Genomic DNA, 27,328 nt, shown 5'->3' with positions numbered 1-27,328 from the left:
AGAATTCCAAGGAGAGCATCGTGCCTGTTTGCAAATGAGATGACAGCATGAAGAGACCAAACTGCTTTGCCCACTGGGGTAGCTGCTGGTGCTGGTGCTGGTGCAGTGAAGTGGGAATGGGGGGATGGGCCATGGGCCATGGGAGGGGTCTCAGTGCAGAAGCTATTCTGAGCCACACGTGGGAGAGGGACGCTAAAGTGCCATGAGCCTGCAACTTAAGAGACAAGGGGTGGGCGCTGAAGTTTTCTGAAGAGGGAGTAATGTCATCAAAGGGATAGTTCAAAAAAAGTAGAGTTCCCACTGTGGCTCAGCAGGTTAAGAACCAGACTAATATCCGTGAGGATGCAGTTCGATCGCTGGTCTCAACTCAGTGGGTTGAGAATCCTGCATTTCCGTGTTCCTGTCATGGCTCAGCGGAAACAAATCTGACTAGTATCCACGAGGACGCAGGTTCAATCCCTGGCCTTGCTCAGCGGGTTATGAGCTGTGGTGTAGGTCGCAGATGCAGCTCGGATCCCATGTTGCTGTGGCTGTGGCGTAGGCCGGTGGCTACATCTCCAATTGGACCCCTAGCTTGGGAACCTCCATATGCCTCAGGAAGTGGCCCTAGAAAAGCCTAAAAGACAAAAAAAAAAAAAAAAAAAAAGGCACCTGCCAGTGCTCTCCAGAAACCTAGTCATAGGAGAAACCAGTGCTCTCCCAAAACCTAGTCATAGGAGACCATTCAGACCCTAAGTCCTGCTGAGAACCAGGGTCACGAGAAGCTGGCCTAGGCTGCTGGGCAGTAACCTGTGAAAGGACTCACTGCAGAGATGAGTGAAACTGAGTCACCTCCATTTACAGCGCTACCAGCACAGCCGGTCAAGAAGGGGTGGAGCCAAATTAGTACCAAGTCATGTGCTACTTGCGCAGTTAAAGGACTTAGAGCGTGTGCAAGTCCCCGGGCCAGGGATCCAACCCGGCCGCTGCAATGACCATGCTGAATCCTTAACCTGCCCAGCCACCAGGGACCTCCCTGAAGTTGTTTTCCAACTAAATCCACGGTCACCTTTGGCTTTTCATCAAGAACCGTTTCCTGAGGATCTACTACATGCAAGGCTGCCAGGCTGGGCTCGCCGCTTCGTCTCATTACCTTAGAAGCCGAATGTAAAACATGCCAGCTAATTGATTTCACAGTCTGATTGATGCTCTTCTGTAAGAACAACAGATTGATTTTTTTTTTTTATAGCTAGCAATACTAATTCTTCCATCATGGTCTTCTCTCTCTGCGCAGAGTCCAATCGACTTTAGGACCAACTCCATGCGACGAGCAGGAGAGAGGCATTAAGGGAACAAGGTCCATTAGGCCCACTATCGCCTCAATTACTTTAATTCCATTATTCCTGTTCATATTCCTCCTTTTAATCGATATCTCCTTTCAGTTATTCGTGTTTACCCGGTTCAAAATCACAAGTAATAGGATTACAGTCTTTTGAGCTCAGTGGCAGCAGACTCTCATAAATGTATTTCTGAATTTGTGATTGTCTCCAGATCTGCAACGGAGAAGTCTTAAATTGAATCAAGTCTTCCAGAGGCCATCTCCTAGAAAGATGCAGAGCTTCTTAATGCAATCTGGGGGCTTTTACCTGTTATGTCATTTGTCACTCACTGTCAAGATGGGTCGCATATGGCTTAATGGCTTTCTGAGTGTCTTCTTTCTGTCGTGGCCTCAGGGAGGTTTAACTAGGTTTCAAAGTGGACCTCTTTTTTGCTGGACCCAAAGCAGGTGGAAGCTCCCAGGCCAGGCGATCAAACCTGTGCCACAGCAGCGACAACACCAGATCCTTAACCCTGTGCCACAAGGGAACTCCCATATTCCTGCTGCTGTTTGTTTAATGTAATCCTTCTCCCTTCACCAACAATTTTTCTGCCTGGCAAGACTGTCATCTGGGGAGATCCCATTGAGGCTCACAGAGTGGAATCCGACTAGTATCCATCAGGATGCGGGTTCGATCCCTGGCCTTGCTCAGTGGGTGGGGGATTCAGTGTTGCTGTGAGCTGTGGTGTAGGTCGCAGACATGGCTTGGATTCCACGTGGCTGTGGCTGTGGCATAAGCCGGAAGCTGCAGCTCGAATTCCACCTGCAGCCTGGGAACTCTCACATGCTAAGGTGCAGCCCTAAAGAGGAAAAAAAAAAAGACGGTCATCTGGGCGTTTCTTGCATTACACTAACCACTGCCTCTTCCATATGACAAGTCATCAATCCCTCCAATTCCATCTCAGGAATAGCCTGACAAATTAAAGGAACTCTGGTTTCCCTCCATTCTTTTCCTAGACATCACTGCAGTGTCTACTATATGCAAGAAGCGGCATTTGGGGCATAAAGGAGACACAGGGCAGGTACAGAGCCCTTCCCTTCAATACCTGCCAGCCCTTCTGAGAGTGTTACAGACCCAACTTGTGATATAAAAGACGCCTGTGGGAGTTCCCGTCGTGGTGCAGTGGTTAACGAATCCGACTAGGAACCATGAGGTTGCGGGTTCGGTCCCTGCCCTTGCTCAGTGGGTTAACCATCCGGCGTTGCCGCGAGCTGTGGTGTAGGTTGCAGACGCGGCTCGGATCCCACGTTGCTGTGGCTCTGGCGTAGGCCGGTGGCTACAGCTCCGATTGGACCCCTAGCCTGGGAACCTCCATATGCCACGGGAGCGGCCCAAGAAATAGCAACAATAACAACAACAACAACAACAACAACAACAAAAAATAAAATAAAAGACGCCTGTGACAACTGTCATGTGAAGAGCCCATTGAACGTTCACCCCTGGAGTTCAAAAGTGGTGAGTTACTAAGTAAGAGTCTCACGAGGAGATGAATTTGAGTGCCGTCCTGAAGGATGCGAGGACGCTGAAGACAGGAGCTGGATGGGGGGAGGGCCGAGCTGTGTGTGAGAAGCTAAGCAGGTGCATCTAGCTCGCCTGCACAGATGACTCACCCATCGCAAGCGGGGTAGGAAGGCCTGACTTCCTTTTTTTGGTTTTGTTTCTTTTTAGATTTTTTTTTCTATTATAGTTGATTGACATTGTTCTGTCAATTTCTGCTGTACAGCAAAGTGACCCAGTCATATATGTATAAATACAGAGTTCCTGTTGTGGCACAGCAGAAACGAATCAAATTAGGAACCATGAGGTTGCAGGTTTGATTCCTGGCCTCGCTCAGTGGGTTAAGGATCCATTGTTGCCAAGTGCTGTGGTGTAGGTCGCAGACGTGGCTCAGATGGGATGTTGCTGTGGTGGTGGTGTAGGCCGGCAGCTGTCGCTCCTATTAGACCCCTAGCCTGGGAACCTCCGTATGCTGCGGGTGCAGCCCTAGAAAGCAAAGACAGAAAGAAAGGAATCCATATAAATATATATTCTTGTATTTATATGTATACATACCTATTATTTTTCTCACATTATCCTCCATCATGGTACATCACAAGGGTCTAGATAGAGTTAGACGCAGTGAGGCCGGGAGGAGTTTGGCATGTTAACACCCGCAGCCCCACTGCACTGCGCAGGATGAACCCCAGGTAAGTGCAGTTGGCGATGGAAACAAGACTTAGCAGGAGGTAAGGGGGCCTTCAGGATGCCGAGCCTGCCTTGCCACAGAGCCTCAGCCACCCCACACCCTTGTTTCCAGGTCACTGTCCAGCCACACCCCACAAACAGCAATGCGCTGCCCGCGCGCCTCCCTGCTAAGCTGCCAGCGCTGCCTCCTTGAGAATCTTCTCTCTCCATCACGCCAGCCCACCTGGCCACATGCTCCTCCTTCGAATCCCCACTCAGATGCCACCTTCTCTGCAAGGCATTTCCAAACCGCACGCGCCCCCCCCCCCCCCCGCCCCAGGTCGACTTCGCTCTTCTTCTCCCCCGTGTGTAAGGAGCCCACTAGCATAGGGCGCCTTCCGAGCACCAGTGTCTGCGTCTCCCATCCAGACCGCAATGTCCTTTGGCCCCTGTGAGAAGCATGATGCCTGATGAATGAAAAGAACAAACTGAAATATACAAACTGAATGGTCCTAGGAACAAACAAAAGAGAAAAAGAAAGGCAGGCCTGGAAAAGGACGGGCATGGGTGAAAAGGGAAGAGGGAAGTTCAAGTGGGAAACGATCCTGGAACACACGACTGAGTCCAGCGACAGCTAAATGCCGAGGTGCAGGGAGAGCTGGAGGAGATGCCAAGCCTCTGAGTTCCCTGCCAGGGGCCTACTGCTCTCCTTGCTGACTTTTCTATTAGCAGCTTAGAAGCACTGAATATAAACGTATCGATTTAAAAGAAACAAGAAAAAAAGGAAGCATCAGGAGACAGAGGCAGAAAAAGAACCCAGAGAGAACAAAAAACACAATTCATATTTTAACTTCACCACATGCATACATGTTCGGAGAAAGTCTGATAGAATCTTAACTCAAAGAATCACCTTTTTATTTTTATTTTTTCTTGAGCTGTTGGCCATACCTGTGGCATGCAGAAGTTCCCAGTCCAAGCAGAGATCAAAACTGAGCCACAGAAATGACAATGCTGGATCCTTAACCTCTAGGCCACCAGAGAACTCCCCAAAAATAGTTTATTTATTTATTTTTGTCTTTTGAGGGCTGCACCAGGGGCACATGGAAGTTCCCAGGCTAGGGGTTGAATCTGAGCTACAGCTGCCTGCCTAGGCCCTGGGCACAGCAACGCGGGATCTGAGCTGAGTCTGTGACCTACACCACAGCTCATAGCAATGCCAGATCCTTAATCCACTGAGCAAGGCCAGGGATCGAACCTGCGTCCTCATGAATACCACTTGAGTTCGTTAACCGCTGAGCCACGATGGAAACTCCCCAAATTATAGTTTCTTTACTTAAAGTATTTCTCACGTATCATAAACACACTCTGGGAGTTCCTGTTGTGGCACAGTGGAAACGAATCCGACTAGTATCCATGAGGATGCAGATTTGATGCCTGGCCTCACTCAGTGGGTCAGGGATCTGGTGTTGCCATGAGCTGCGGTGCAGGTCACAAATGTGACTCAGATCCTGCACTGCTGTGGCTGTGGCGTAGGCTGGCGGCTGGAGCTTGGATTCACCCCTAGCCTGGGAACTTCCATATGCCGTAGGTGTAGCCCTAAAAAAGAAAAAAAAAAAAAAAAAAAAAAAAAAAAACCCTCTCATTTCAGAGTTCTTAAGAAAAAGCTATCACATTAACTGCTAACTAAAATCATTTTCCCTTTTTTAAAAATCAGAATTCAACAATGAATATGCATATTATTATCAATTCCATGAAACGCTTATTTTCAGATATCTTAAATTAGTGAAATTGGAGAGAGCAAAATGGAAGTGGGGAAAAAGACTTGGCAACAATAAATTACTTTTTAGTTTTCAAGGCACTTGAGGTTTTATTTCCAATTTATTTCTTTTTAATAGTAGAGAAGTGTTAGACAGACACATCCTCGTTATTAAAATACGATTTGTTAGTAATTCTTATATAAATTGAGACACATTAATACAATGAAAGAGCCAGGTTTTACTTATAATAATATGATTTCCTATATGTTTAAAACATAGAAATAAAGCAAATTGAAAGGGGAGTTTCCATGGTGGGTCAGCAGGTTGAGAACTTGACTAGGTTCCATGAGGATGCAGGTTCGATCCCTGGCCTTGCTCAGTAGGTTAAGGATCTGGCATTGCTGCGAGCTGTGGTGTAGGTCACAGATGTGGCTTGGATCTGGCATTGCTGTGGCTGTGCTGTAGGCTGGCAGCTGCAGCTCCGATTCAACCCTTAGCCTGGGAACTTCCATATGCCCCCGGATGTGGCTCTAAAAATCAAAACAAAAGGCAAATTGAAACAAAAAATAAAAGATTTGTTAGATTTTTGTTACAATGTTATCATTGCAGCAGAGACTTCTACGGTAATTATCAAAGAGCTCCTCTACCATCACTCTGACTTGGCCATTGTGTGATCAAAATCTTTTACTTTAACTTAGACCTTTAACTTAGACCCCATGGAAACCAAACAAGGGGTTCACATGGTAAGTTATAGAAGGCTTCTAATAGAGGGTAGGAAGAATTTCAGTAAAAGGAAAAAAAAAAGGTGAGCAGCAGAGGCACCAGGATGAAGTTACACAACCACAAGTGACAGCCCTTGGTGGACCCGTGCCCGCATGCATCCTCCACCCCGTAAATATTGGTCATGTGATTTACCAACTTTCTCAGGACTAATGTCAGCGTGAAAAATGTGAAGATGAATTTTTATCTTCATTTTCATTTCCCACTGCCTGTTGTCATCTTATAAATCCAGTGCTGTCTAGGCCAAGGCTATCCCTTGGCCATGGGACAGCCTGCAGCCCCAGCCCCAGGAACACGAAAGCTTCTTTGGGGTTGGGAAGCCTGGAAGAAAATTATTCCAGCCCGCCTGTTGGGCAGCCTCAGCGAGGCCAGGATCTGTGCCACAGTGGGTATCAAGATGTTAGCCTGCCTTCCTGCAATGCTACCCTGGGGGAGCGGGGGTGGGGAGGGTAAGACCTTTAAATCAATTATACTGTGAATTAAGATAATATCAGACTGTCACAAAAAATGTTTGCACATGGGTCAGTTAAAATATGAATCTATGAATTACAGTTTGTTCTCTTTGGGTCCATTTTCTTTTTCTTTTTCTTTTTTTCTTTTTTTTTTTTTTGTCTTTTTGCCATTTCTTGGGCCGCTCTCTCGGCATATGGAGGTTCCCAGGCTAGGGGTCCAATCGGAGCTGTAGCCACTGGCCTACGCCAGAGCCACAGCAATGCTGGATCCAAGCCGCGTCTGCAACCTACACCACAGCTCACGGCAAGGCCAGATCGCCAACCCACTGAGCAAGGGCAAGGACCGAACCCGCAACCTCATGGTTCCTAGTCAGATTCGTCAACCACTGCACCACGACAGGCATTCCCTCCGTTTTTTTTTTTTTTAAGGGCCGCACCTGAGGCATAGGGAAGTTCCCAGGCTAGGGGTCCAATCAGAGCTACAGCCATCGGCCACAGTCACAGCCACGCCAGATCCAAGATGCATCTGTGACCTACACCCCAGCTCCTGGCAACGCCGGATCCTTAACCCATTGAGCTGGGTCAGGGATCGAACCGGTATCCTCATGGATCCTAGTTGGGTTTGTTACCACTGAGCCACACAACAGGAACTCCTCTTTGGGTTTTCTGCCTGCTTCACCCCAGCAGGACTCCTCCCCACTGGCCTTTGGTGACTCTCAGCAGGAGACTTCCTTTGGAGAGAGAAAGGTAATTCTTTCCTGGAAGTCACAGCCAACAGAAAGCTCTACCCTTGCCAGAAATCAGGGTTTTCTAAATGAACATCTCTGAAGAATGGCTCATGTAAGTGCTACCTGGAGACCAGCATCCTCACGTGTTCTCAATACTCAAATCTAAACATGCAAAAGACCCCCTTCTAATAATGTGGAGCCAAAGCAGCACAGAGAAGAGAGAAGACACAATGGGGGCAGATCTGTTTCAGGACAGCGTTTAGCAACGAGTGCTCTGGAACAGAACGTTAAATTTAATAAGTGCAACGTGATGCAGCTGGAAAGGAAGAATAGCCCGGCTAAGTATGATTTAAATGGTATTGAATTAGCTGGAAAGATATCTCCATGTCCTGATCGAGGCGGCATCTAAATTGGCCATGCCGCCTGCGATGCCAGCAGAGACAGAGAGCCTGGCTCACGCAGAGGGCTGCACTGCAGAAAACGTCTACTCGTTATTACTTTTAAAGGAAGACTCTTATCCCACTGAGGAGGCTGCCGAACAGGGACTATCCTGAAAGGAAGACAAGGGGACAAGGGCCGGGAGAATTCCTGCCCACCTCTCCGGATGGCTCTTTGCTTTTGCCAGTTGAATGGGACCAGGGTTAGCAGTGGCTTTGCCAGTCACTCATTCCACCAATGTTAAGTGACAAGCACTGTGCTAGTTTCTTTGGGGCAAATCAAGACGAATTAAGTCCCCTTCCCCTCGAGGGTATTATGGGCTGGATTGCGTACTCCAGAAAAATGCAGAAGTCTGAATCTCTCATACATATACGTGTGGCCTCATTAGAAGCAGAGTCTCGCCTCGGCAGATGGCCCAGTTATGATTAAGGCATTAAAGTAGCCTCTAATCCAATATGAGAGGTGTCATTAAAAGGGAGGACATTTGGAGTTCCCGTTGCGGCTCAGGGGTAACAAACCCGATTAGTATCCATGGGGATGTGGGTTTGATCCCTGGCCTTGCTCAGTGGGTTCAGTATCCAGCACTGCCGTAAGCTGCAGTGTAGGTCACGGATGTGGCTTGGATTCTGTGTTGCTATGGCGGTGGTGTAGGGTGGCAGCTGCAGCTCCCATTGGACCCCTAGCCTGGGAACCTCCATATGCCATGGGTGTGGCTCTAGAAAGTATAAATAAATAAATAAATAGACAATGTGAAGACATGGGAAGAAGATGGCCATCCATGGGCCAAGGAACACCCAAGGCTTCCAGAAGCTTAGAGACAGGCATGGACCATGTCACCCACACAGCTCTTAGAAGGAACCAAGCCTGCTGTCACCTTGATTTCGGAGTTCTAGTCTCCAGAACCGTGAGATGACAAGTGTCTGCTGTTTAAGTCACCCAGTTTTGTGCTACTTTGTTACAGCTGCCAGAGAAAACTGATACAGATTGGGTCATGAAAAAAGAGAGAGGCCAATGACAAAACTGCCGAGTCGACAGAACTCCTCATGGGGGGTCTATCGACAGATGGTCTGACTCAGTTAATGGGGCCATGTTCCATCACCGGACCAGAGATCACCACCAGCTATGTCAGTTGCACAAAGGCCAGCAAAGAGAAAGATGGAGCTGACCTGACAGGGACTGATAAATCCTCTAAAAAAGATGATTAGAAAGAAACAGAAGGAGTTCCCGTCATGGTTTAGTGGTTAGCGAAGCCAACTAGGAACCATGAGGTTGTGGGTTCGATCCCTGGCCTTGCTCAGTGGGTTAAGGAGCTGGCGTTGCCGAGAGCTGTGGTGTAGGTGGAAGACCCAGCTCGGATCCCATGTTGCTGTGGCTGTGGTGTAGGCCAGCAGCCACAGCTCCGATTGGACCCCTCGCCTGGGAACCTCCATATGCCGCGGGAGCAGCCCTAGAAAAGGCAAAAAAAAAAAAAAAAAAAAAAAAGAAGACACAGAAGCCATAAAGGTTAATGGAAAATTAATCTTGGCGACCTATTTGGGCAAATCAAAATTGTGGGACATACATTTATTTAAAAGGAAAATGCAAAGAGTCTTTAGAAGGGTGACTCTCGATGAGGGGACAGAGATAAGACTTTCATTAGAAGAGTCTTCTGTATTCCCCTGTTTTCATCAATGCGGAAGAGATAAAAGCCTTCTGATAAGTAACAAAGATGGACAATAGCAATAATTCCATGTCAGCTCTGTGGAAGATGGACAAAGACTTCAGCGGACCAGTCCTGTCTCCTCGCTGGTTCTCTATGGAGGCAGGGTTCTCAGCACCCTACAGATGCTCCTCAAATGCGCATCTGTTCCCTGAGACCACCCACCCCCCGACTGGCCCTCTGGGCCCCAGTTATAAGTGAGGAAAACACACACAAGAGGATGACGTCACATGTATAATTTAGATGCGTCTCTTCTCACACAGGGACGAGCAACCTGCCATGAGTCATGCTCGCCATCTGCTGCACCCACGATCCCTTTACCTGAGCATGGCGAGCGCTCTCTCCTCCGCGGATTATAAGGATGACGTCATGCCGGCTGCAAAGCACCTGTAAAATAAAAACCACCTGTCAGAGAGAACACTGCCAGCATCACACGCAGAGCGCTGTTGGAGCCTGTGCAAGCAGATGCGAGGTTTTGCTTTACAAAGTTGGAGCTGAACACTGCCCCTTCCAGCCATTCTAATGGACTCTCCTTGGAGGACGTCTCTGCGTGGTCTCGACCAATAAATGTGAAGGTCTCATCCTCAACACAGCCCTTGAGCTGTCAATCTTCCAAAGAATATGTCTGATTTAAAAGTAGTCTCTGTTGGGAGTTTCCATGGTGGCTCAGTAGGTTAAGAACCTGACTAGTATCCACACGGATGTGGTTTCCACCCCTGGCCTCGCTCAGGGGGTTAAGGATTGCCATTGCCATGAGCTGCAGTGTAGGTCACCGATGCAGCTCGGGTCCTGCATTGCCGAGGCTGTGACATAGGCCAGTAAGTCAGCTCTGATTCCACCCCTGGCCCAGGAACTTCCATATGCCACAGGTGCAGCCCTCCAAATGAATGGATGAATGAATGAATGAATAATTTTTAAAAAGTAGTCCCTGTTGCTAAAGCAGCGAGATCAGGGCCAGGGCCACCCAAATCTGGAAAAGCCTAAATAAATAAAATTACAGATTAATTAAGGGCAGTACAACCTAGAGTATCCTGCAAGTGCATTTTGGAGGGGCGCGTGCCCAGTGTAAGGTCACTCTCTTCAAGTGTGGGAAAGACTTCTCGCCCCTTTCCAAGTTGAATTAAGAGTTAGGTACCTACAAGTTTTCTCTTCGGAGGTCTGTTCTGAAAACTATAAAAATGCATCTAGGTATTTTTATAGAAGAAATTCCAACTTTATTTATGAGACGGTATTTTAAAATCTTGTCACTCGAGGCAGGTCTATGGACCGAGCAACATGAGCGCCGCCAGGGAGCCTGAAATGCTAAAACCTCCTGAAACCAAATCTGCATTTTAACATGATCCTCAGGTGAGTCCTAGGCATGTTCATGTCTGAGAAGCATATTTTTTAATGATTTCTATTTTTTCCTGTATAGTCGGCTTACAGTGTTCTGTCAATTTCTACGGTACAGCCCAGTGTCCCAGTCATACATATATACACATTCTTTTTCTCCCATTATCCTCCGTCATGTTCCATCACGAGTGACTGGATATAGTTCCATGTGCTATACATTGCTTATCTGCTCCAAATGCAACAGTTCGCATCTATTAACCCCAAACTCCCAGTCCAGCCCCCTCCCTCCCCCTCCCCCTTGGCAGCCACAAGTCCCTTCTCCAAGGCCTTGAGTTTCTTTTCTGTGCAAAGGTTCATTTGTGCCATATGTTAGATTCCAGAACTAAGTGATATCATATGGTATTTGGCTTTCTCTTTCTGACTTACTTTGGATAGAACTAGAGACTCTTCTACTAAGTGAAGTAAGTCGGAGGCATGGTTTTGAAGAGCCTAATGCATCTGACCTGCAATTTCTATAATCACAAGAAATAGGTTGCCTGAAACGTCAAGACCATCCTCTGGTGTCCAGCAGTTAATGGACTCAAAAGCCCTTTATTACAGTTGCATGAATCTGGGAAGCTACCACCCTGCCCAGAAATCCCTCACTGCTGGCTAAGTCAACTTTTCTTTTCCAGAATATGTAGACGAGCTGTTTGTTAACCGACCCCTAAAAGCATAGCTGATTCTAGAAGAAATTTGTTGTACGCTCAAGAGACCAGCACCATGGCCATCAATTCAGTCCATCAGCAGTTAGGAAACATCTGTTTCGATGCTCCGTAATAACCAACACTGGGCAAAGAGCCCAAAGTCTAGTGCAAGGACAGAAATGACAACAGAAGTGGGAGCATGAATGGCAGGAGGGCAGCGAATGAGGCCAGGATGCAGAGGAGGGAGGGCAGGAGTGCACACTTAAAAAGCACTTGACCCAGGCCTGGAACCTTCCAAAGGCTTCCAAGATGAGTTTTGAAAAAAGAAGAGAAAAGATGTCTTCGGAAGCAGCCCATGTATAGGCGCTACGAGTGCAGTGCTGGGTTAGGGCAAGCACCCAGACAGGCATCACCTTCCTTAGAAAAAAATACTGAATTGCAATTTTTTTTTTTTTTTTTTGTCTTTTCTAGGGCCGCACCACGACATATGGAGATGCCCAGGCTAGGGGTCGAATCGGAGCGGTAGACGCCAGCCTACATCACAGCCACAGCAACTCCAGATCTGAGCCACATCTGCGACCTATACCTCAGCTCACAGTAGTGCTGGATCCTTAACCCACTGAGCGAGGCCAGGGATCGAAGCTGCAACCTCATGGTTCCTAGTCGGATTTGTTAACCACTGAGCCACGACCGGAACTCCTGGATGGTGATTTTATAGGTTTTTCCTTCCCTACTGCTTTGAATATTTGTACACCTGAGCTCTAAATGCGGCAGCTCTTAGGAGCACTTTTTTTTTTTCTCTTTCAACTCCCCCACGTGTGGACAAAGAGGAATGGCAGACATCACAAGCAAGCAGCACTGACTCGGATGTCTGCTGAACCCGGCCAGGGGACAGGGACAAGAGAACTGGGTTTCCACAGCTGCTCTCTGATCACACAGGAGTGTCAGTGCAACTGTGACCAGCGATAACAGTGGCCATAAAGAGAATCGTGTTAAAGTTAATACAAAAGTCAGGGCACCGTCTTCGGAGAAGGACACTGGCTATGTGGCAGGCGCACCCCTGGGCAAAGGAAGGCTTGCAGTGAGACTACCGTGTGCCCGGTGCCTGTCCCCGCACTTAAATCATCTTTATCCTGTCTCCTTCCCCCTCGCCTCCTCTGGTGACTTCTCTGACTCATTCTCCTTCTCCCTTACCTTCTCCAAGTACCCTCCAACTATCTTCTTCTCCCTCTTTTTTTTTTTTTCTTAGGGCCTCATTTGTGGCATATGGAGGTTCCCAGGTGAGGGGTGGCACTGGAGCTGCAGCTGCCAGCCTACAGCACAGCCACAGCCACGCGGGATCCGAGGCACATCTGCAACCTACACCACAGCTCACGGCAACGCTGGATCTTTAACCCACTGAGAGAGGCCAGGGATCCAACCTGCATCCTCAGGGATACTAGTCCGGTTCATTACCACAGAGCCACAGCGGGAACTCCTCTTCTCCCTTTTGATCCACCTACCTTCTCATCCCCCTCCTGCTATGAGAAGGAGATGAAGAAGAGGAGTGAGGATAACAGAGCATCTTCCGACCTTTCCCCGCCCTGATCTCTCTTCCCTTTACTTCGCTAAGGTGCCCACACTCCTTTGCCCTCATCTGCGCCTCTCCTTTCCTCGAGGGGAATCTCTGCTCTCAGTGTGTAGCCAGACCTTCCAGGCACAGAGCTTAGAAATGAGAGGAACATCGCTGGACTCCGCTGCTGCTCCATCATCATACTTGGAGTCTGAAGATTCTCCCAACCTGATGCCAGGCCAACAGTGGAGAAGGTTAAAAAAAAAAGGAGTAAGCTAGCATTTTCTTAGCAGTTTTCAAAATGTAGAATAACTCTAGAATATGCAGCTGCTGTGCGCAAAGGATACAGAGATGGAAAATACACCAGGCAAACAAAAGGGTTTCACTCTATCTCTGGTTATTCCTAAGGACACTCCCTCCAACCTACCATGCATCTGCCCCTTTCCTCAGTGCTGTTCTCACCCCTTTTGGTGCCGACCCCCTAGCCCCTCCTAAAAGGATCAAAATATGCCCCGTGACCAGCCCAGGGCCGGTGAGCGCCACAGGCAGGCGTTACCAGAGTGCTTCCTGACAAAGACACAAGGCAGCACACAAAAAGGCTCATTTAATGCCCCACCAGGAAGCCTTCCAAGTTACAGCTTAATCAACACAGGAAGATTATTGTAAGGTAGAAAAGGCTTGGTACCACTTCCCACAGGAAATGCGCTCACGGAGAACTCGACAGAGTAGACGGTGAGGCGGCAGTCTCAGACAGATGCTTCAAGTCACAGAAGAGCAAGTGGGTTTTGCTTTAGGTGGTTCACGCTTCTTTTCAACCCCTGTGAACTCTCAGCAAAACTCCGTAGACGAACCTTGGTTTGCTCCCCATTTCATCCCAGCACCCAGATGGAGGGGGTGCCCCTGGCAGGTTGGATACGCCCTCCGAATAGATGATGAATGGATGAGTTCAGGAATCAAAGAGACACCTGATGCATCACTAGAAGCGGAAGACTCCGTGGAAGTAAGCAGCTGGAGGGAAATACTATGGCACGCACACGCACTTTGAAAATTTCCCCCAGGCTTTTGGCATTGGCCCCCAACTACGAAGTCCACATAGGCTTTGGGGTGTAACTCACTTCCAAGAAGGAGAAAGGGAAAGGGGGCTGATTGGGCAGGGACGCTGAGTGGCCAGATGTGGCCACTAACATTCTCACAGCAAATGAGCAAACGAAAACTCTGGAGAAGAGCCAAAAGTTCTCCAAAACGTACAGTAGCCTGGGATGAATCCGTCGGTCCTTCCATTTGTTTCCATGATATTTCTGTCCAGACCCTATTGGTACCGATGGTTTCATCACACCTTTACACGTCTCAACAATTTCTGAGTCGCACTACAAAGTAAGGACCTGATCGTGGCTCTCCCAGATTTCCTAGGCCAGCAAGAAGGCTCCAGAATGGATTCACTCTGCAGACCCGGAAAGGGATTGCAATCCTATCTTGTAAAAGGAGAAGAGGAGACACAGGGGGTGAAGCTAGGCCTAAGCAGAACCCCAAGAGGTCCCACCTCTCTAGATTCACATGGGAATTCAGGGACTAGGTTAGCAGTTCCCCAAAACAGATACACACGTCACTCCATACCAACCAACCAAGAATGAGAGCACAGCTGGCCTAGCCGGCCGTGTAATTGGTTATATCTGGCTCTGAATCTCTTAAAAATGTTAAAAACATATTTCATTACATATAATCAACAGTGTTCCCCAAATCAGCATGCACTTTCTTCATGTTCAACACTTTCTGACATAAACGGCAGCAATATCTTTTCAGATCCACCTCCTAGAGTAATGAAAATAAAAACAAAAATAAACAAATGGGACCTAATTAAACTTAAAAGCTTTTGCACAGCAAAGGAAACCATAAACAAAACGCAAAGACAACCCACAGAATGAGAGAAAATTTTTGCAGATGAAGCAACTGACAAGGGATTAATCTCCAAAACATACAAACAACTCATGTAGCTCAATGTCAAAAAAATAAACAACCCAATCAAAAAGTGGGCAGAAGATCTAAACAGACATTTCTCTAAAGGAGACATACAGATAGCCAAAAAAACATGTAAAAAGATGCTCAGCATCACTAATTTCTAGTAAAATGCAAATCAAAGCCACACTGAGGTAACACCTTATACCAGTCAGAATGGCCATCATCACAAAGTCTACAAACAATAAGTGCTGGGGAGGGTGTGGAGAAGAGGGAACCCTCCTACACTGTTGGTGGGAATGTAAATTGCTACAATCACTATGGAGAACAGTATGGAGGTTCCTCAAAAACTAAAAATAGAACTACCATACGATCCAGCAATCCCACTCCTAGGCATCTATTCAGAGAAAACCGTAATTTGAAAAGATACATGAACCCCAATGTTCACTGCAGCACTAATTGTAAGAGCCAAGACATGGAAGCAACCTAAATGTTCATTGACAGAGGAGCGGATCAAGAAGCTGTGGTACATACACACAATGGAATATTACTCAGTCATAAAAAAGAATGAAACAATGCTGTTTGCAGCAACACAGATGGACCTGGAGATTATCATACTAAGTGAAGCAAGTCAGAGTGTGTCACATCTATGCAGAATCTGAAAAAATGATGCGAATGAACATATTTACAAAACAGAAACAGACTCAGAGACTTCAAAAACAAACTTATGATAATCCAAGGGGACAGGCTGGGGGGTGGGAGGGGTGGACTGGGGGGTTTGGGACTGGCACATGCACACTGTGGTATGTGGAATGACTGGTCAGTAGAGACCAGCTGTATAGCATGGGGAACTCAACCCGACATTCAGTGATAACCTACATGGGAAAAGAATCTGAAACAAGAATAGATATACGTACGTATCTAACTGAACCACTTATTGTACAGCAGAAATTATTACAACAGTGCAAATTAACTCCACCTCAATAAAATTAAAAATACAACACACCAACAGTTAAGAGCAGTTCTCTTTACACTGACGCTATTAATACCATTAAAATCACTGAGCTAAGATGGTGACCCCTCCAGAAAAACCCTCTTAAGAAACCCATCCAGTTATAACGTAGAAAGAACCTCTTTTTTTTTTTTTTTGGTCTTTTTGTCTTTTCTAGGGCCACTCCCACGGCTAGGGGTCGAATCGAAGCTACAGCCACCAGCCTATGCCAGAGCCACAGCAATGCAGGATCTGAGCCGCATCTGTGACCTACACCACAGCTCACGGCAATGTCAGATCCTTAACCCACTGAGCAATGCCAAGGATCAAACCTGCAACCTCATGGTTCCTAGTCGGATTCGTTCACCACTGAGCCACGACGGGACCTCCAGAACCTCTTTACCTTTCAACTCCATTGCCTCTCAGACTGGAATCACTTTTTACAAACGTCCGGCACTCCCAATTGAAAAGAAGAATTTGACCTCTTGGAGAAAAAGCCCTGACAGCTCTAGGACATAAGTATTTTAATTTAAATCTGACCCAGAGTAAAGTACCTCGACGACTCATCAATGGAAAAAGAAAAAACTATCTTAAAACAATCCCCAGGTATTACCTATAGGACCATACCTGCAGCTCTTGAGACAGTTTTGTGACCATTCAACAAACAAGGTTTTCTAATAGCAAGGAACTGAGGAAAAGACAGCATGTTTTAACACTTTTTCCCCCTAAATTTCATTTTGAGGGGTCCTAGCCATATAAGGCTCACAGCTCTAAGATTTCTGTTTTATCTGTTTGTCATTATAAGTATTTCCAGGAAGCAGCGGTAGTTGTCTTTGCCTGCTGCATTCACTCCCTAAAGTGCTCCAGTGATGGTTTTGCACTGGGCCCTTAAGGATGACAAAGAGAAGAGCAGGAAATCTGTGACCAGCCAAAGCCAGTTCTGTGTCCCCGTGATTCACGCGACACCCTTTCCAGATCAGCTTCCTGTTCAGTTTCACCAGCACCTCAACAGTTTTGACATTCCTCTAATCTCATCTCAGTAAACTACTGCTAACAGGAAGGATTAAAAACAAAAACAGGAGTTCCCGGCGTGACGGAGCGGAAATGAATCTGACTAGGAGCCATGAGGTTTCAGGTTCGATCCCTGGCCTCGCTCAGTGGGTTAAGGATCTACTGTTGCCGTGAGCTGTGGTGTAGGCCACAGATGCGGCTCAATCCTGCATTGCTGTGGCTGTGGTGTTGCAGCTCCGATTGAACCCCTAGTCTGGGAACCTCCATATGCCCCAGATGTGGCCCTAAAAAGCAACAACAAAAAAAAAAACAAACAAACAAAACCTTCCTCCCTCATGGGTGGGCATCTCTCCCATGATTTCCAAGTTAGACCTCAAGGTCAAGTTGACATGCGGTGCATACACAGCAAGAACTACGGAATGAAAACAGGTCAAGGAAGGGGTGGGTACCCCTTGCCATCATCTCCACCACATCCCTGAGAGAACCCACAGAATCCCCTTCTCAGTGCCTGGATCCAGCCAAGCCCTGGATTAAACAGACCTTCCTGAGAGAGGGGTCTGGGAGAGGCCTCTAGAAGAGAGGCCAGCTAGTCCCAGAGTTTAGAAGGATAAAGCAACTACAGCTTGGGTTGTTCATGAATAAAGCCTCTTTAACATTTTAATGAGAACATTAAACTCGGCTGCAACTTGCTTTGGCCTCCCAGAAAGTCTGTTAGCCTTAGAGAAAGTTTCTTTTAAGAAGCAGTAATCAAAGTGCAGACCTCTTTGTGCCCCCACATGGGGCAGGCAGGATGCAGGACGGGGCCACAAATGCTGGCTGCTGTCTCTCCTGAACTCGCCCAGAGATTTTGTGAAGGCTACAGTTTGGAAAGGAGACGAGGCATCTGGAGAAATCCCTTCCGCTCTGCAGTGTTTGTGGGCCTGCGTGTGCTCACTAGGTCTCAGGTCTGACTTGTCTCCTAATGCGCACTTTATGGTCTACGCAGCTTTGAGGACAATGTGTGACTCAAGACGCGGTAAATGGTAAATGATCCGTTTCTGCCCCTTTCCCTTCTCCCACCTCAGTTCTCCCTTGCGCTGTCACTGATCCCACCAAGGCTCCCAAGTGCCCTTTGCCTGGAGGCCCATTAAATTCAGCAGACAACCAAGGGGGCTTCAGAAGCCACAGGCAAACAAGAAATAATTCTCAGACTCGGGGACATAACAGGAATGTCTGCCTCTTCCCCTGAACAAAACCTGGAGCGGAGTGAATGAGCCGGTCACCATAAAGACCAATGGGCGGGCAGAGAAAAGCTAAAAGGGGACACTGATGCATTTGACTCTTCCTACTTATCCTGAGCACCTACTATGCTCCAAGAACTGTTGTAGATTCTGGGGTACAGCCAGGAGTAAGGCAGATAAGACGTCTGTTCCCACAGAGCTTAAGATCTAGAAGGAGGAGTTCCCATTGTGGCGCTAATGGAAACAAATCCAACTAGGAACCGTGAGGTTGTGGGTTCGATCCCTGGCCTCGCTCAGTGGGTTGAGGTTCCGGCGTTGCCGTGAGCTGTGGTGTAGGTTGCAGACACAGGTCAGATCTGGCATTGCTGGGGCTGGGGTGTAGGCCGGCAGCTGTAGCTCCCATTGGACCCCTCGCCTGGGAACCTCCATGTGCCATGGGTGTGGCCCTAAGAAGCAAAAAAAGAAAAAAATCTAGTAGGAGAAGACAGGCAGCAAACAAAAGAAAACAGCAGGGTAACAGGTGTTCTAAAGAACAGGCAAGAGGGTGATATGATCAGCGGAGCTAGTTAAATAGGGTGCACAGGAAAAGGCAAACCGAGCCAAAAGCTACGGCAAAATCCTTAAGGTCAGGCTAAGACACGGGAGAATCTTAAAAATGCGTATCACAGAGGCAAGGAAGCCAATCTGAAAAGGTTATGTCTTGTATGATTCCAACTCTATGACATTCTAGAAAAGGCACAACCATGGGGACAGGAACAAGACCAGGGGTTGCCAGGCACGGGGAGAGGAAGAGATGAAGGAGGAGCAGGGAGAATTCCCCGGGCAGTGATGCTTCCGAATGATAAGGTATAATGGTAGGTACGTGTCATCATCCATTTGTCAAAAGCCGTAGCAGGTACACCACCACGCGTGAACCCCAAGGATAACTCTGAACTCTAGGTGACGATGACACGTCCATGCAGGATCACCAGTTGTACCAAATGTATTGCTGGGGGGCGGGAGTGGGGACAGGTATTTAGAGTTGGGAGAGACCACAGGCGGGAGGCAAGAGGGGGCGGCGGGCAGGAAATGTACCAGAATTCTATGCTCCTCAGTTTTGCTGTGAACCTAAAACTGCTCTAACAACGCCTATTTCCATAAACCTTTAAGGTAAGAAAGCACGGGATGTTGAAGAACAAACAGAGTCCAGCTTCGCTAGCATAGAGTGAACCAGGCAGGGATGGAAAGGCCACCAAGGAAGCCAAGGACATCATGGTTAGACGTCTGAATGTCATTCTCGAAGCACCGGAAGCCTCTGGTTCGTCCAAAGTAGGGCTCGTCGGGACACGGTTTACGTTTCTGAAAAGTCACCTTGGCGACCAAGTGGAAGATGGATCTCAGAGCAGCATCAAGAGAGACTGCTGGTGGGGGTCGAGGACAGACGCAGAGCAAGTGGGTGGATTTGAAATATGCTTTGGGAGTTCCCATCGTGGCCCAGCGGAAACGAATCCGACTAGGAACCATGAGGTTGCGGGTTCGATCCTTGGCCTCCATCCACGGATTAAGGATCCAGCGTTGCCGAGAGCTGTGCTGTAGGTTGCAGACACGGCTCGGATCCTGCGTTGCTGTGGCTGTGCTGTAGGCTGGTGGCTACAGCTCCGACTGGACCCCTAGCCTGGGAACCTCCATATGGGTGCGGCCCTAAAAAGAGAAAAAAAAAGAAAAGAAAAAGAAATATGCTTGGAACAAAGAGCTGACAGGGCTGGTGATGGATAGATTGGAAATGGGAGGCGAGAGAGAACAAGAAATCCAAGATGACTTCTGAACAGGTGGAGACACCACACAGCGAGACAGGAAAACCCTTGGGAAGCTCTATGAAGACCCCGCAAAGTGCCACGTGGAACCCTGGGAAGGCAGTGCGGGCATCTAGGTCCAGTGAGGCAACTCAAGGTCCACTTGCTTGATCTCTGCCTAAATGCGAACAGCAAAGATGTGTGTGTGTGTGTGTGTGTGTGTGCGCGCGCGCTACCTATATCCACATACTCGCGCACACACGGATATATGCAAAGAGATGTCACGTTTAATTCAGAGGTGGGTTTTGCCACCCAAAGCAGATGTGGAATCACTTCAACAAACTCGCCAGAACTAAAGAGAAAGAACTGTGTTGTGGTGGTGGTGGTAGTTGCTGTTCTTGCGTCCATTAACTTGCAAGGAAACTTGAGGCCCAATGAGAAGAGAGGCCGGAGGTCACACAGCAAAGGAGCAGATTGGCAGGGCTTGAGACTAGGAACCAGGCTTCTTTGTGGGAGTTCACACCCCACATTACACCCCCTGAACATCATCCGGACCATGCAGGGCGCCCGTGAGCACAGCTGTGTGTGCGGGAACCCACGCCCGGGTGAGGTAGGGAGTGGTGGCTACACCACTGCCTCCTCTCCTTCAGCTCATCCTGTGTGGTGGATGCTATTTAAACAATCCATAAAACCTGGTTGACAAATCTAAAAAAAAAAATCAATAACATGAAAGCAAACCTCACAGAGAGCAAATCAAATATTCAAGTGCGGTGTGACACAGATTTTCAAACAGACATTTTCATTATGAGTGACAAGGCCTTGCACGCCCAAGCCCTTCAGAAATCGCCTCAGAGTTACACAGGTGGAGCATCCTCAGAAGGGGCAGAAACTGGGCCTGACACCCCCTCTTCAGATGCCTCCTTGGGACCCCTCACCCCTGCCCTGGGTTTCCGGAAAAAACACCAGAAGCCCTGACATTTTAGGAGAAGGGAAAGTAAAAACATCAGAACCCAAGAGCTGACAGGCTGGGTCTTTGCAACATTAAAGGAGTAACATGCAGCTGGGTGACATCACCGCGAAAATCATTCAGATCAGATTTGCAGAGGACAAGGAGCCAGGGCTCAGAGGGCCAGGCGCGCTGTCTACTCTGCCCTCTAGGCGGCTTTAAAACTGACTTTCAGGGAATTCCTGTCGTGGCTCAGCGGTTAATGAATCCGACTAGGAACCATGAGGTTTTGGGTTAGGGCTCTGGTATTGCCATGAGCTGTGGTGTAGGTCACAGATGTGACTCAGATCCCTCATTGCTGTGGCTGTGGTGTAGACCAGCAGCTGTAGCTCTGATTTGAACCCTAGCCTGGGAACCTTCATATGCCGCGGGTTCAGCTCTAGAAAAGACCAAAAAAAACCCCGACTTTCAAGCACTCCTGTTGTGGCTCAGTGGGTTATGAACCCCACTAGTATCCATGAGGATGTGGGTTCGATCCCTGGCCTCACTCTGTGGGTTAAGGATCCAGCATTGCCACGAACTGTGGTGTAGGTTGCAGATGTGGCTTGGATCTGGTGTGGCTGTGGCTGTGGTATAGACCAGCAGCTGTAGCTCCGATTTGCCCCCTAGCCTGGGAACCTCCATACGCCGTGGGTGTCCTAAAAACAACAACAACAAAAAAAAGCAAACAACTCTCCTTTTCTATCCATCCTGCTCTCCCTCCAAAGCTGCCAGGTCTCCAGCCTCAAGGCATTGTGAAGTCTGAAAGGGAAACGGTGAGGGGGTGTCTGCCACTGTGTTTGTCGCTATGAGTCACAGTCTCTGTTCTCACTGAATGGGGCTTGTTTTCTTGTTGATTTGCAAATTTCCTCTCCAATGCTTTTCTCTGATAACCTGTTTCCAAAGAACCCCTATGTCGAAGGCACAGCCCTGCTGATGAACTGCAGGACCTAAGGTAAGCGGTACCCACAGTCACTGTATTGGGAGCATGCCAAGGAGGAGGCTGGGGAGAAAGGAGTTTTTTGTTATTGTTTTGTTGTTGTGGTTGTTGTTTTCACTTTATGGGGACACCTGTGACATATGGAAGTTCCCAGGCTAGGCCACAGCCACAGTCACGCCAGATCCAAGCCTCATCAACGACCTATGCCACTGCTTGCGGCAACGCTGCATCCTCAACCCACTGAATGAGGCCAGGGATCAAACTCGCATCCTCTCAGATGCTGTGTCAGGTTCTAAACCTGCTGAGCCACAGCGGGAACTTCAGAGAGGAGTTTGAGATGCTTGGTCAGCTGCACCCTCCAAGCTGGAGATTTAGAAAAACCACTGGTCCGGATTCAAACGCAATGGAAAGAGGGAACTCATCCCCTTCCAACACTGACTTTCTTACCAAATGCTTTCAGGAAGGCACACAGGACCGGCAGGCTCTCTGCACACACAAGAGGAGAGAGGACACCTGCCCTATTGTTAGATGGATACTCAGGCCACTCATCCTCTGGACACCACCCCCGGGCTCCCACCTGGGTTCCATTCCCATCAAGATCATTTATTGGTCGCTCCCTCCCTGTGTGCTCTGCCCTACAGATCGCTGTGTACTGCCTGGACACATCATTTTCCTAACTCTTTCTCCCCATATCATTATGCTTTTGGTTTTTTTTTTTTTTTTTTTTTTTTTCTTTTCTTTTCTTTTTAGGGACATATGGAGGTTCCCACGCTAGGGGTTGAATAGGAGCTACAGCTGCCAGCCGACACCACAGCCACAGCAATGCGGGAGCTGAGCCACGTCTGCGAACTACACCACAGCTCACCGCAACACTGGATCCTTAATCCCCTGAGCGAGGCCAGGGATCGAACCTGCATCCTCATGGATGCTGGTCAGGTTCGTTAACTACTGAGCCACGACAGGAACTCCTTCCCATATCGTTAAAAGGTTCTGTCTCTTGGGTAGTGGGGCGACTGAGATTTGCAAAGGGAGTTCAGGAGAGACAGCAGGCAAGAGTGAAGGCAAACTGGGAAGATTAAGAGTCTGCTCCTAGGAAGAGCCTAAGTCAGTCCGCAAGATAAGCCGCTGGCAGGGGGCCTGGAAGGCTGGCAGGCACACCAGGAGGCAGGACCAAAGGCAAGTAGCGAGTTAAAAACCAGGGAGGCGTTCGAGGCAGTGGGCTTTTGACACCACAACAACGACACAGCTTAGAGGCAACTCCAGAGGCTGGAAGAAGAGGCTGCAGGATGCCAGCGGTAGCTGTCACTGGAAAGGGCGAGGAACAGAGCAGGCAAGAATCCCGCAAAGGCTGACAATCTTCTCCCTTTACAGTCAAAACAACCTCGCCCTGCAGCATCCTTCTTGTCTTTCCTTCACAGCTTGGGCCCAATGTCACATGTCCTTTTATATTCGCGGGATTCCCGAAACCCTGGCCTGCCAAGCAAGCATCAGAGTGATGCTCCTATCCTGACACAATTACACGTGATAACTTTCATCGCAAAGCATTTGTCACAGCTATCACGTCACTTAATTCTCACAACACTCTGGGGCATAAGCACTATTAAATCCATAAACCCAGGCCCAAAGAGATTTAAAACTTTGCACAAAGCGGCACAAGCGAAAGAGGCTTCACTCACATCCAGATCTTGCGACGTGAGGTCCTGGGGTTTTCCTGAACACGCCATCTGTATATTTCTTCTTCTTTCACTCCATGTGCTGTCAAGTCCGCTCATCTAGGCTTCACTAATTCAGAACCGGTGAGGCGAGAACGCGTCATCAAATGGCACCCCACTTACTTGGAGTCTGGGAGGTGCTAAGATAAATGTGCATACAATATCAAGCAGGATGCAGGATGGGCACGCTACCAACCTCAAGGTGGAGAAGAAGGGAGCTTGCCTTGTTTAACCATGAAACCTCCATCATTGACTTAGCACGGATATGCAATTTAAAAAAAATTAATTTGCTAACTACAAATGAGTTAATTCTGTTCTCATGGCTAATCATTTTTTTAAATTTAATTTAATTTAATGTTTTGTCTTTTTGCCTTTTGCTAGGACATATGGAGGTTCCCAGGCTAGGGGTCGAATCGCAGCTGTAGCCGCCAGCCTACACCAGAGCCACAGCAACATGGGATCCGAGTCACACCTGCAACCTACACCTCAGCTCATGGCAACACCGGATCCTTCACCCACTGAGCAAGGCCAGGGATCGAACCCGAAATCTCATGGTTCCTAGTCGGATTCGTTAACCACTGCGCCACAACGGGAACTCCCTAAGCAATTTTTTTTTTAATTAAAATAAAGACCTCCCCTCCATAGAAAAGGTATGATCTTAAAGTAATTATACTGAGCCTATAGGCTAAAATAAGAAACCATCATAGTCGTATGGTTTTATCAAGTACCTTCACTGTTTATTAATCTTTGGTTCAAAATTGGATCAATTCATACCTGCCTCCCCTTCAAGAGAGTGGCATAAAGCTGGTCTTCAAACATGCATTGAATGGAGGGAGGGAGGGAGAGATACATGCATGTATTAAAGCATGTGTTTATCAAGCTGCATCCTATGTCAGTTAAAGAGGGAAATGCCACTTGTTTCAAGCACAATGGACCAAGCCACAGAGACAAAGATTCCAATCCTGCTGTTTGCGAACTACGTCCTCATGGGCAAATAAACTCACTCCTCGATGCTGAATTCCCCATCAGCAAAATGGGGATACCACTGAGTCGCCCACAGAAGTGGTGAAAGGGTCAAAGGACGTCACAGGCTTAGCACCTTGCCTGGGTTGCCGAAGATGCTATGGCTTATTTTTAGCCCTCTTTCTAGCCCATGTTTAGGGTGAGCCCTTTCACACCAACCTTTACGATGGTACTTGCGTTTACAAAACCCTGCTGTCAAGTCGATGGCCAGACAGTCAAGTTATTTACAGGGATGGGCACTCTCCCCTGGGCTAGTACCGAACCCATCTATTCTGGTTCTGGAGATAACAGGTGTTGTGAGTAACAGGTTTTCAACACATTTGGAGGGCTTTTGAGTAAATGCTCCAGAGAAGTGAAGCTCACCAATACTCATTATGTTTGAAAGTTTTCGAAGATATATTGTACACATAACCACTTTGCTCAAAGACCAGACCAGGTTAAATGAACTCTAACTTCTTGTCTCAACATGAATAAGACTTAGCACTGGCATGAAAGGTTATAATTCCTTGTAGCCTTTTCGGGTTTGTTTTTGCTTTTTTTTTTTTTTAGGGCCACACCTGCAGCATATGGAGGTTCCCAGGGTAGGGGTCGAATTGGAGCTGCAGCTGCTGGTCTATGCCGCAGCCACAGCAACACGGGATCCAAGCCACATTTGCAGCCTACACGACAGCTCATGGCAACACTGGATCCTTAACCCACTGAGCGAGGCCAGGAATCGAACCCACATCCTCATGGATACTAGTCGGGTTTGTTACCACTGAGCCATGATGGGAACTCTCTTATAGGCTTTTTTAAGTCAGTAGATTTGGTCACACTAAATGTTCCCAGCTTTTGAGACTGTGATCGTGGCTTTCATTTCTTCCTGGCGTCAGCCTCCTTTGAAAGGCATGAGCCCCTAGGGAATTAACCAGACAACGCTTTGGTCATCTTGAAAGAGTTTACCAGGAATCATTCTCAGACATTTCTCACCTGTGGCCTCATGACACATCTGTTTTGTCAGAGCTTTAAGGGGGACCCAGATCTTCCCTAGACCCAGGAGGTCTGCTTTCTCCCTAATGTCTTCCACATAGTAGGTACTCAACAAATACATAAAATGTAAATGACCAGACCAAGTAGCAGGCACTTTTGCAATTACTATTTGCTAACTGAAGCCTTTATTCTGATGCACGACTAGGCCCCTTACTTGTTTGGGGCTGTACTTTTTCAGCTGCAAAATAAGGCAGTTTGAGTTCAATGATCTCCAAGATCCCTTCCAACATTAATCTTCCATAACCCTATGCTGTTGAGCACCGAGGTGTGTTCCAGATGATGGAGCTGCTGGAAATCCAACCACCAGGTCAGTGAGATCCTCCCGGGCATCATGAGCCAACAATGCATACTAGATCCTCCAATACAGATGTCCTCGCAGGAAGTTATTATCCTGGGACCATGGCAACAAATGTAAAAAGAATGACCTCGCTTATCTCTTACGCTCACCCCTAACAGTCACGTATAAGAGTAGAAAGATTGGCCTTGGAATGTAAACATATTGATCCACTTTTTTGTCCCCTGTGTCCAATGTTCCTAAGTGAAAAACAAGTATATCTCCAAAGAAGTCGACTGCATTCAGGCAAATAAAACCTTAAAGGGAATGTTTTTCTCTAACAACCAAATCAACTCAATCTAGGGCTTTCATTGACCCTCCGTGCCCAGCTATTTCTTGGTGCATATATTAACTGGTCAGCTGCATTTGTTTCAAGGACACTACCGTTTCCCTGTTTGCACAGAAATACGAGTCAACATCTTTATTATTATTATTATTATTATTATTATTATTATTACTACTACTATTTATTTTAGGGCTGCACCTGCGGCATATGGAAGTTCCCAGGCTAAGGGTCCAATCAGAACACAGCTGCTCGCCCATTCCACAGCCACAGCAACGCCAGAGCCGAGCCACATCTGGAACCAACACGGCAGCTCACAGCAACACAGGATCCTTAACCCACTGAGCGAGGCCAGGGATGGAACCTGCAACCTCATGGATACTAGCTGAGTTCATTACTGCTGAGCTACAACGGGAACGCCCAAGTCAACTTCTTTAAACTAGCCTAACTTTATGAAAACTAAAACTTCTAAACTCAAAGGGTTCACACAGACAGGAAGTAGATACTTTCAAATACGGAGGCAAAGATTTGTCAACAAGCACAGCGGGAGAGCCCTGCGAGCTCCCAAGCTCAGCTTCTTCCCTGGAGGCGGCCGAAGCCCTGGACCACCTTTTCTCCCAGGTAGGATGGTGCGCCTTTAACTCCATCCTAGACCAATTCAAAGTCTCCTGTCCTCCAAGCGGTGTACCAAGCTCTCAAGGGGACATGAAAAATGAATAAAACATCATCTCTGTCTCAGAGAAGATGCAGCAAGGCCGAGTGGATAAAAGGGGAGACAGCAGAAAACAGCCGTGGGGGCGAAAGCCAGGCTTACCGTAATTAGCTGGAAACCTTGGGCAAGTTACTTAACCTTTCTGATCCAGCATCTTCATCTGCATAAATAACGGTGCTAATAACAGGACCTATCTCATTAGTGCTGTGAGGAGGATGAACGAAATTATTATTCTCCTACCGCATCCCGAGCAGCTCCCGGGCCCCAGTGAACACTGGGCATTAGTCCCTATATCCTGATTGTCATCATTAGGAGCAGACAGCCCATGAGTTTAAAGTCTTCATTCTTTTTTATTTTTATTTTATTTCGTCTTTTGTCTTTTTAGGGCCGCACTCTCAGCATATGGAGGTTCCCAGGC

At 47.8% G+C, this 27,328-nt stretch overlaps 1 protein-coding gene across 20 annotated transcripts in view; it reads right to left on the bottom strand.

Annotated features, from left to right (window-relative positions):
* The window catches only part of ENOX1 (ecto-NOX disulfide-thiol exchanger 1), a 658,487-nt gene that overhangs the window by 508,228 nt on the left and 122,931 nt on the right, over window positions 1-27,328 (bottom strand). For all 20 annotated transcript variants that reach the window (XR_014819514.1, XR_014819513.1, XR_014819515.1 and 17 more), the window contains exon 2: window positions 9,697-9,762. The gene's annotated coding sequence lies outside the window, so the exon portion shown is untranslated. The remainder of the gene's footprint in view (window positions 1-9,696; window positions 9,763-27,328) is intronic.

This window comes from Sus scrofa, chromosome 11 (assembly GCF_054392235.1).
Source record: "Sus scrofa isolate SSC_HxYL_T2T_F1_AM1 chromosome 11, Sscrofa_HxYL_maternal_Yorkshire_Landrace_v2.0, whole genome shotgun sequence".
Classification (NCBI taxonomy): domain Eukaryota; kingdom Metazoa; phylum Chordata; class Mammalia; order Artiodactyla; family Suidae; genus Sus; species Sus scrofa.
The sequence above is the reverse complement of the archived record's forward strand: the minus strand, read 5'-3'. Positions and strand labels throughout refer to the sequence as shown.